We start from the raw sequence: 9,540 nt of genomic DNA, 5'->3' as shown, positions 1-9,540 counted from the left end.
TCCTTGTCATCTCTGCTTTGGATCTTGGCTCTGCCAGAAATGCAGTGAAAACTGCCTCCTAGCTGCGTGCACATCTCTGTGATGACATTGCACAGAAACCCGTCTATAGCTACATTAAGAGGAGTTAGCATATTGTCAGATTAATGACATCAGTCAGGTTAATGTTAAAGAGATTTGGAAAAGGACAGATAGGTTGGTTGCCGACATATTTTTAAGATGACATGACGGATTGTTAGCCGGAAAATATAAAGGCCAACATTCTTTGTTTATATTATCTCTGTAGATCTACGCGTGGCCCTGAATTAACTAATGTAACTTTCTCAAGGAAAGAGAGACTTTTTTTTTTTTGGCAGGAATAAATGTACAGATAAATACATACATAGATTTGTTTCAGAGTATTCCTCTATGTTTTAATTTTGATCCCACCCACTGCTGATGCAAAAATAAATAAATAAATAAAATAAAAATTAAATTCCCTAAATATATGTGCACCATGCACACATTTAAATACATTTAAATGCATGTACCTGCATGTACATGTAAGTACAGCCCTTTTACATATACAGGTAGGCCTACATATTTTTGAAACACAGCACCCAAGTAGAATTAAGCTTACACTTACACAAAAAATAAATAAATATATATATATATATATATATATATACAAAACCCAAAACCAGTGAAGTTGGCACATTGTGTAAACCGTAAATAAAAACAGAATACAATGATTTGCAAATCCTTTTCAACCTATATTCAATTGAATACACTGCAAAGACAAGTTACTTAATGTTCGAACAGGTAAACTTTGTAATTTTTTGCAAATATTAGCTCATTTGGAATTTGATGCCTGCAACATGTTTCAAAAAAGCTGGCACAAGTGGCAAAAAAGACTGAGAAAGTTGAGGAATGCTCATCAAACACTTATTTGGAACATCCCACAGGTGAACGGGCTAATTGGGAACAGGTGGGTGCCATGATTGGGTATAAAAGCAGCTTCCCTGAAATGCTCAGTCATTCACAAACAAGGATGGGGTGAGGGTCACCACTTAGTGAACAAATGCGTGAGCTGATTGTCGAACAGTTTAAGAACAACATTCCTCAACGAGCTATTGCAAGAAATTTAGGGATTTCATCATCTACGGTCCGTAATATCGTCAAAAGGTTCAGAGAATCTGGAGAAATCACTGCACGTAAGCGACAAGGCCGAAAACCAACATTGAATGCCCGTGACCTTCGATCCTCAGGCGGTACTGCATCAAAAACCGACATCGGTGTGTAAAGGACATCACCACATGGGCTCAGGAACACTTCAGAAAACCACTGTCAGTAACTACAGTTCGTCGCTACATCTGCAAGTGCAAGTTAAAACTCTACAATGCAAAGCGAAAGCCATTTATCAACAGCACCCAGAAACGCCGCCAGCTTCGCTGGGCCCGAGCTCATCTAAGATGGACTGATGCAAAGTGGAAAAGTGTTCTGTGGTCTGACGAGTCCACATTTCAAATTGTTTTTGGAAACTGTGGACGTCGTGTCCTCTGGACCAAAGAGGAAAAGAACCATCCGGACTGTTATAGGCGCAAAGTTCAAAAGACAGCATCTGTGATGGTATGGGGGTGTATTAGTGCCCAAGGCATGGGCAACTTACACATATGTGAAGGCACCATTAATGCTGAAAGGTACATACAGGTTTTGGAGCAACATATGTTGCCATCCAAGCAATGTCTTTTTCATGGACGCCCCTGCTTATTTCAGCAAGACAATGCCAAGCCACATTCTGCACGTGTTACAACAGCATGGCTCCATAGTAAAAGAGTGCGGGTACTAGACTGGCCTGCCTGTAGTCCAGACCTGTCTCCCATTGAAAATGTGTGGCGCATTATGAAGCGTAAAATACGACAACGGAGACCCTGGACTGTTGAACAACTTAAGCTGTACATGAAGCAAGAATGGGAAAGAGTTCCACCTGAAAAGCTTCAAAAATTGGTCTCCTCAGTTCCCAAACGTTTACTGAGTGTCGTTAAAAGGAAAGGCGATGTAACACAGTGGTAAAAAGGCCCCTGTGCCAACTTTTTTGCAATGTGTTGCTGCCTTTAAATTCTAAGTTAATGATTATTTGCAAAAAAAAAATAAAGTTTCTCAGTTTGAACATTAAACATCTTGTCTTTGCAGTGTATTCAATTGAATATAAGTTGAAAAGGATTTGCAAATCATTGTATTCTGTTTTTATCTATGATTTACATAACGTGCCAACTTCACTGGTTTTGGGTTTTGTGTATATATATATATATATATATATATATACATATACATATATATATTTACATACATACATACATACATACATACATACATACATACATCTATATACACACAGGCTACATATACACATACATACATACATACATATGGCCTTATGGAAGGACAACTAATTGATCAAAAAAAGATAAGAGAGGCTGCCATGTAGAATAGAATTTCTGGGCCGACCCTCGAATGACAAATTTGATTTTTTCTAGTTTAAGAAATGTCATCAGGTCCTCCAACAGTGATGAGGTTGAAGGAGGGGCAGAGGACTTCCAAAGTAATAATATCCTTCTGCGAGCAAGGAGGGAGCTAAATGAAATAATGTTTAATTGTTTTGATGTAAAATTATTACTCGTATCAGGAACTCCAAATATAGCGGTTTCTGCACCCGGCTGAACCTCCACCCCAATAATCTCAGAGATCATTTTAAAATAAAAGGACCAGAAATTTAACAATGCAGGGCATGACCAGAATATATGGGTTAGATCAGCTGGAGATTGCACGCATCGATCACATTTATCATTTATTTCAGTATAAAATTTATAAAAGTTTAACTTAACAAAGATGCATTCGATGCAGTACTTTAAACTGGATTAAATTTAGACGAGCACAGGAGGAAGAGGAGTTAACACGAGTGGTAGTCCTCTCCCACCAGTCATCATCAAACTCCTTACCCAGCTCTTTCTCCCATGCGCCCTTAATATTGAGTGTATGGTCCTTAAAAGAAAGAATACTATTGTATAACCAGGAAATAAGTCCTCTAGGCATGGGAGGAATTTCAAGGAGTGTGTCTATACCGGATTTGGGTGGTATTGATGGAAACAAAGGATTATGAGTTTTTAAAAATTGACGAATTTGAAAGTATTGAAACATGTTTGAACTAGACAGGTTAAATTTCACAGATACAGTTTGAAAACTTGCAAAGGTGCCATCAATATAAAAGGAAAGAGAGACTAACATTAGGTCAGCACTATGGTCTGTTGTCAGTGGTAAATACATAGAATACTTTACAGATCTCCAGATGGGGATTAGGGGACACATATGCTGTGTCTCAAATCACATACTTCTGTAAGTACACTTCCATGTAGCATACTATGTGCACTATGTGCTTATTGGCGTAGTGTGTGAATTTCGACAGGGTAGTGTTGTCTCAAATCAAACACGGCCGTTGTGCACTCACCAGAAATGACTACGGAAATGAAATTAGCTAGTTAGCAAACTAGCATTGGCATTTGCATAATCGTTCGCGGTACCAAATCATTACAGACTGCTAAATTAACCCAATAAACATACTGCTGGCTTATATCGAACAACAGTATAGTGGTGTTTAGAGCAAAAAACACATGTATTTGTACAATACAGCGACATTCACGGTCGAACAGTCCTTGGCCACCATTTCCAGTTTGAAAACTGGTCCCTCCCCTTCCGCTACATAACCAAGATGGCGACCACTGAGGGCGAGAAGTGTCCATAGTTCCACACTCAACTTCTTGACCGTTTTGAGTGCACCATCCGGGTACTCATAGTGTACTGCATTTTTCCATACTTCTCAGTGTGAACGCACTTATACACTCAAAATATTAAGTGTAAGTACAGAAGTACACGATTTGAGAGACAGCAATACAGTGCACAAGCGATGTTGACTGATAGCCTTGTCATTCTCAGTCTCTACTTGTGTGTCAGTGCCTCATTCATAAATGTTAACATTGTGAATACATCATTCCATCACATACCGCAGTCCTTGCTGTCGGTTTCTTAAATTTTCTGACTCCCACAAACTCTAACAAACAGTGCGGAATTCGTCTAAGTGGAACCAGTGTCACCATGTTTCTTTTTGCCAAGCTTGTCTGACTTAGCAACAGTAACTAAGGGGGGCATGACTTAGGATTGGTAAATTGAGTTAGCTGCAAGTAAGACTGTGCTGTACCTTAACAAACTATCAAAGGCAAATAAAGAAGAAAGGGCTGATTTGAAGTGCATTTGAGAACATAAACACGCACACCAAGAAATAGTTTCTCTATGCTAACAAAGGCTAAATAAAATGTGGATTCTGGTGATAATATATTTTAATAGAAGATATAAATCAGAGCAACTTAAATGAATGAATGTGGAAACTTTTCAGGGAGCGCCTGGCAGTGTCAGAGACCCCTGTGGGTCCCCGGACCCCTCTTGGAGAATCACTGCTCTGCTGAGAATTAATAAGCATAGTGCTGCTCCCAGTTTATACCTGAGGACACAATTCAACAGCTGTTGAACTTTAAAGTTATGTGTTGTTGTTTTTATATGGATTTTAAAAAAGAACATGTTATTCAGTGATCTGTGGAAGATTTGGAATGCTTTTTTGTTTGTTTGTTTATTTGTTTGTTTTACCTATGGAAAAAGCCACACTAGCATTTTCCTCCTTTTAATCTCAGTGCTAAAATAAGATTTTGTTGTTGTTGTTGAGACAGTTCCAATAGACTTGAACATGGATGTCCATGCTTGACTTTGGGATCAGTATTTGTGGCATAATAATCTTAACTCAAAGGGGCATTTGCTATATTTTTCAAGCCAAAACAAGAGCTAGTACGTGGACTTGGCAACGTTACACACGTCTGTTTGTTTAACCTTATACAACGGATTCTTCTGTATGTGTTTTCAGTGCATTGTTCAGGTCAGACACACAACTGTGCTGCTCACCCCTGGAGCTCTCCTCCCCTTTATTCTCTTCAGTCTACTACAGCAGTGATACTTTTATTATCACAGACCCAGTCATTCATGAGACTTCATCTGTGAAACTCCACGGCATTATCAGTGGTGCTGACACTGATTTCTCAGACACAAATCTCTCAAAGCTGATTCTCTTACTGGTCTGATATATTTTCTGTATGACTTCAGAATAATTGATGCATTTACCGGTCTAATATTTCATGTAGTCAGTGGGTATTTTACAACATACATCTTACATTAAACCAAATATACATGCCTCCACAGCAGTTCATCTACCTGGTGCTTGAATTTATATTGCAAAGCCCAAAGTGCCTTAAATACTACTTTTATTTTTTAGGTGTAGTATTTCCTTGGATTACAATATTGATGAGGGTTTCTTTATTTGTAACTTTTATCTTCATTTATGACTTTAAATGTATGTAATAAAATACTTTCTGGGGCAATATGGCTTGTGTGTGTGTTCATTGTGTGTTCTTTTAAGTAAAAATATTGGACTATTTTTTTTTACTCTTCATTGACTACAGACAAACAGTATGGTGATAAACGGACATAGATGACTTAATATTCTTTTACAATGGTGACTTACACAATCTCCAGGAATTCCACAGCCGCCTCAACTCCAGCAGTGACAGTGTTGAACTCTCATTGGAGTACAGTCAGAGTGAAGAAAAACTTTTTAGATCTTAAAATAACAAAATTATCCTCTGGGAATCTGCACTCCACAATTTTCCGCAAGGATACAGGCCACAGGCCACAATACCACTCTGCATGCTGACAGCTTCCACCCTCCGTACCTTTTTAAAAACATCCCATTTGGACAATTCCAGCGTCTTCAACGCATTTGCAACCAGGAGGAAGACTTCAACTTAGAAGCTGCAGAAATGAAGGCACGTTTTTCTGAGCGTGGGTATAAAAACAAGGACTTGGCGGCATCATATCTTAAAGTCAATGTCATGGACAGAAAAAGCCTTTTGTACAAAAAACATATACCACCACAGAAATCAAACATTTATTTTGTGTCGATTTATAGTAAACAATTTGTCCAGATTTGAAATATTATCAAATGCAATTGGAGCATAGCCTACTACACAGTGACTCACTTTTGAAAACTCTGTGTTCTGAACCTCCTGCTTTTGTTTCTAAAAGGGCCCCACCTTACAAGACAAACTAGTCCACAGTTACTTGACACCCCAAACTACTTGGCTTCACAAACAGAAACCTGTGGGTAACTTTCCCTGCGGCAACTGTTGCCACTGTGAGAATGTGTCTAAAACAGACAGGTTTGTGGATCTATTTACTAACAAGAGCTACAAGATTAATCATTTTGCCAACTGTAATACTTTTTTTGGTGTACCGTCTTGAATGTCCCTGTGGATTTTTTTTTATGTTGGGAGAACCAAAAAAAGATTCAAGGACAGACTCGGGGAGCACAAAACTGCCATTCGTACAAGAAACCCTTACTATCCCATGGCTGTTCATTATGATCAAGCAGGACATGGGAGTCCTTCCTCCCTAAAAGTGGTTGCTATTGAAGTTATACCTAACCATGTAAGAGGTGGTGACAGGCTGACCCCTGGGGCCTCATTTATCAACCGGTTTGACATTAAAATCAGAGCCAAAAAACGCGTCACAGCCCACAGACACGAAATATCTGCAACTGGAGCAGGTAAAATAAAAAGCCAGGCTGAGGTGTTGCATAAACAGTTATTTATGGGGTGCCGTTTGTAAAGTGTCTCACGATGAAAATAACATCAACATTTTGCCACATTTAGCTTCAAACAATGTTTAAAAAAGTGTTGTGAATTTTTTAACATCACCTTTTACCACATTTACAGCAATATTTGTTAACTTCAATATTCAATAGTTAAATCTAAATATTAAATGTGACACCTAAATGTTAAATCTAAATCTAAATCTAAATCTTAAATCTAAATCTAAATGTTAAATCTCTAAATGCTAAATATAAATCTAAATGTTAAATGTTAAATCTAAATGTTCTGGGTGAAACTAAATATTTAGCTAATATGCAAATTCACACTGCCGGTCACCGGAAGTACCAAAATAAAAGCTCGAGATGGTCAGACTGTGTTTATAGAATCAAATAACAAATTAAAACCAATTTATCGGGGGAAATGAACACTTGAACGTACATTAGCGTGATAATAACTACCTAAAATAACAAGAAACGTGTTTGGAGAAATTTTATTTGACGTGTACTTTGAGCACTTTGAACATTTAACATTTAGATTTATATTTAGCATTTAGATTTAACATTTATATTTATATTTAATATTTAGATTTAACATTTATATTTAGCATTTAGATTTAATATTTAGATTTAACATTTACATTTAGATTTAATATTTAGATTTACCATTTAACATTTAGATTTAATATTTAGATTTACCATTTAACATTTAGGTGCCACATTTAATATTTAGATTTAACTATTTAATATATTTCTAAGTTAACAAATATTGCTGTAAATGTGGTAAAAGGTGACGTTAGAAAATTCACAACACTTTTTTAAACATTGTTTGAAGCTAAATGTGGCACAGTGTTGTTGTTTTCAGTGTGAGCCACTTTACAAACGGCACTCTATGTCTATTTATTTAGACAGTTTAATTTGTGAATTTGAATTAAAATAAACGTGACGATAATGTGATGTTTCTTCAATAACTCAGAAACTCAAGCCAGTCCCGCCTGCCCTCAGGAGCCGGAGGCGGTGGAGGAGCTGGGGGAGTTGGAGGAACAAAATCAACAAGACACCACCAATTCCATAAATGAAATAAAGGATGAGCTGACAAACAAATACGCAAATACTTTCCTGCAAATTAACGAGTCACTGAAACAGATTGCTGCATGCGCATTGCAAATGTTAAATAAATAAACTTTAAAATGTTGAATGATGTTGAGATTATTTTCCCACGCACACCTTCAATCTTGAATTTCTCACTTTTCAAAGATCAGCTAACAGGCAGACTTACCTAAAATCTCTGTATGATCCTCTCTCTTGTTTGAATGGCAGCGGCATTAGGGGGTGGGAAAGGCTCTGCGTTGGGCATGGGCTCGTCTGCTCTGGGGGGTTCCTGCAGAGGGACGCCTTGTCTGATGGCTAAGTTATGAAGCACACAGCAAGCCAAGATGATGTGGCAGACTTTTTCAGGCTTATACTGAAGTGTCCCCCGCGCTGGACAGGCACAGCCACCTGCCTTTAAGCAAGCCTATTGCGCGTTCAACGACTGTTCTTGAACGCGCATGGGCCCGGTTGTAGTGCTGCTCCTGCGGGGTCCTCGGGTTGGCCACGGGGGTCATCAGCCATGGCTTTAGTGGATATCCCCGATCACCAATAGAGATGTTTTAATCAATCAATCAATCAAACTTTATTTGTATAGCACTTTTCATACATTAAAAATGCAGCACAAAGTGCTTCACAGAATAAAAACAAACAAAAATAATACATACATATTGAAAACCCGCCCCTCCCACCCCCACATACACACACACACACACACACACACACACACACACACACACACACACACAGTCAATATAGTCAATAAACCATGCGAAGCCCAGAAAATGATTTCGAAATGTTGTAACACTCACCAATAAGCCAGCCATCCTCAACAGCTCCTGCTTGGAGGTGTTCTGCAGAATGAATGAGTCGTGCGTTCCTCCAGGCCACCGGGCAACAACGTTTAACAGAGACATAGTTGCATCGCAGATTATTCGTGCATCGATTGAATGAAACCCTTTCCTGTTCACGTAACTGAATTCATTGTGTGAAGGTGCTTTTATTGCGATGTGGGTGCAATCTATGGCTCCAATTATGTTTGTTTGCGATGGCGTGAAATCCTCGTTTAATTTCGGCTTGTTGGTGATGTCTGTATGGGAACTGGATGTAAGTTGGGGCCAGAGAAATTATTGCATCCAACACTGCCGGCATGATTCTGCTTAGTGTCGGCTGCGAAATGCTGGATGTGCACTGGGATGGCTTTGGTGCGTTTTGTCTCCCGCTCCAACATGGGTTGTAAATCACGGCATAAATCCATCAATATGTTTTTGGGGAAGCGGTAACTGCTGAGAAGCCACTCTGTGCTCTCACTGAACAGATCAGCACGCTCTTTGAAAACGCGCTCCCCGCGGAGCGTACGGTTCTCCAAATCCTCCAATAGTGCAAGATAAGCCATGGTACTTGTATTTCAAGTTTTCTTTTCAGGTTGTCCTGTCACAGCTGTCTTTTATAGCTTGTCACACCAATCACTCAAAATGTCTGCTAACTTACTAATTGAGAGTTTGTATAAATTAGAGGAAACAGGGAACGTGTGGAGTTTGAGATTGCTGAACACCGTGACTCCTTCAATGGGTTCTATTTGTAGTTTCACTGTTCTACCACTAGATTTTGTGTGTAAGCATGGTCAGAGCTGTGCTTAAATTTACACACGTTCCTAAGCACAAGTTGATAAATTCCATACTTTGCGTGGGAATGTTCTTACGCACTCATTACGCACACATCTGTGCGTACGC

Source organism: Epinephelus fuscoguttatus, linkage group LG1 (assembly GCF_011397635.1).
Source record: "Epinephelus fuscoguttatus linkage group LG1, E.fuscoguttatus.final_Chr_v1".
Lineage (NCBI taxonomy): Eukaryota > Metazoa > Chordata > Actinopteri > Perciformes > Serranidae > Epinephelus > Epinephelus fuscoguttatus.
Note: the sequence above shows the minus strand (reverse complement) of the source record.